We start from the raw sequence: 2,694 nt of genomic DNA on the forward strand, positions 1-2,694 counted from the left end.
TGAAGATGAAGGGCAAGATGTATTGGCTGATGATGCACCTGTCAGAGGTACAAGGCTGCTCTTCGACATTTACCAAAGATGTAACATGGCTATTTGTGAGCCTGCAGTGTATCCTGATGCAAAAAACAATCAACATTGGATGGCTGCAATGAAGGAGGAGCTCTCGATGATCGAGAAAAAACAAAACTTGGGAGTTGGTTGATCGACCACTGGACAGAAAGATAATTGGAGTTTGCAGCATCTAAACAAGGAGGAGTGTTGAGATCATGTGTTTAAGATTGCTGTCATTTAATTTTTTTCTGTTACTAAGTTTGAATAATTCTACTTGACTTTAGGAGCTTAGTTTTTGATTTGTTTGGTATACTGTTACCAGATTTTTAGTAGATTTTTAGAACCTCTTTTTTCTTTTTTTAGTATTGAATTTTTTGTATTTAAACCGTTGAGGTGCAAATCAATTATTATTCAAGTCTTCAATTATTTTCTATCTTAAAACTTCCTGTCGCTTCTTTCTGCTTCAAATCTCTCGATCAACCATCAAAGTTCGAGTTCTAATCACCAACATTAACAATTGAATATTAAAGACTTTAGTCAGATTCGCTTGTAACCAATCCTGTAATAGGAGAGAAAAAAAAACAAATGTTGCCTATGGAGAGGTAAGACACTGTTCCAAGTCAAAGCTAGCTTGGGCAGTCACGAAGTAGATGAATCAGGCTTTCTTACTATTGCATTTGAGGGGTGATTTGTTTTTTTTTTTTAAATACATCTTTGTTTTCTTTCTGTTCTTTTGCTGGGTTTTTGGAGAATGAGTGTTTTTGTTTAGTGAAATCAAATAGGGAATTGTACTACTATTATGCTCATGTTGTAATCAAATAGGGTCAAATTTACAAAGGAATTTATCCTTAATTAAATTGGACAAGTGAGTAATAGTAAACAAAATTTGAGGACATACGCACATAACTATTATAAAGGCTTTATATAGCATTCTTTTAGTGTAACAAATACTAGCTATGACATGTGAAATTCATAAGGTTGATAGAAGTATAAACATAGAAGTTGATTGTTGAATTTAAAATAATTATAATTAATTATCAAAACCAAATAATAATGTGAATATCGAAACTTATTATTATACTCAAACAATTGTAAGAGACGTAACTGACGACAGTTAAAACGTGGTACGCATAATAAATATATACAGATAGTAATCAATAAAACCAAGAGAAAATCCAATTTCCAGATTATGCATTACTTTAACTTATCTCAACCATTAACAATTGCCCAAAAATCTCATACCTTTACTTCATATAGCTTCTTAGCTTCTTTTACCATAACAATTTTTAATGTTGCAAATATTAATTAATCATGTGAAATTCATAATGCTAATGGATGTATAACCAGAGGTTGAAAGTTGAATTTAAAAGAATTATAATGAATTATGGAAACAAAAATATTGTAAATATCAAAAGTTATTATTGTACTCCAACAATTGTCAAAACGTAATGATGATAATCGAAAGCATTACTTATAATAAATATATAAATAGTGATAAATAAATCCAATTAATGTCACGAAAAGAGAAAATTCAATACTTCAACATATTAGAACAATAAACACTTTCCGCATAATATCATACATTTACATCTAATTATTTTTTGTCTCAATCTACAAATTAGTTCACTGAACATGGAAGGTAAATCCAAAATTGTTAACCCTTCACTCACTATATAAATTTGAATATGTAGCCTTTGATTTTCACATCAATTCATTTTTCAAGTTGTTTGTTAACAATAAGTGCGCAACAACGTTGCCCGTAATGTTAATGGATGTATAAACATAAAGGTTGATTGTTGAATTTAAAAGAATTATAATGAATTGTGGAAACTAAAAAAAAAATGTAAATATCAAAAGATATTATTGTACTCGAACAATTGTAAGAAATGCAACAAATGATAGTTAGAACGCGTTATGTATAGTAGATATATATATATATATATATATATATATATAGTGATAACTAAATCCAAATTATGGCACACAGAAAAGAAAATGGAAGAAATTATGCATGACCAGTTATGCAACTTTATATGTAGAAGACACAATTTTATACCATTAACGTGTAGGATGATTTATATGTTGATATTTGAGAATTCATAGAGCACTCTTAGGTTCCATTCACGGTGTATGGATGCTTTTAGTTTATTCCTTTTCTTGTATATGTGACTTGAGCTATGAAAAACAGGTAGCTCTCTCCTATCCTGTAAATACATTCCCTTTCCAAGATTAGAACCTTAGGCTTCACGTTTGAAGTTCATGTTTTAACAGTTGGGGTGTCTCTTCGGAGACACAGTAGGGATAATGAAAACAAGTCAAGCAATTCGTTAAATGTTGGGATGACTTGAGTTGCAATATGGTTTGGTTTTATACGAGGATCTGATTAGGTGTTGTGTTGCTGATGCAATGAGTGAGTTATCTATATTTGGACTTGCTTCTATTGTTTGTTATCTATAGATGGTTGTTGTAAATGGTTATGCAGTCAGCCCTTTGCTCAAAGGTGTAAGTTGATCATGATGATTGGCTTCTTTCTCGGAAACATGACTGCTTCATGGCTGATTCTTCAGTCTTCAGTTTGGTATCTTTTAATGGACTCATGTTTTTGCATAATAGGGTAATCTGGAAAGATGGCCTTACGTGGGA

This window comes from Gossypium raimondii, chromosome 7 (assembly GCF_025698545.1).
Source record: "Gossypium raimondii isolate GPD5lz chromosome 7, ASM2569854v1, whole genome shotgun sequence".
Classification (NCBI taxonomy): domain Eukaryota; kingdom Viridiplantae; phylum Streptophyta; class Magnoliopsida; order Malvales; family Malvaceae; genus Gossypium; species Gossypium raimondii.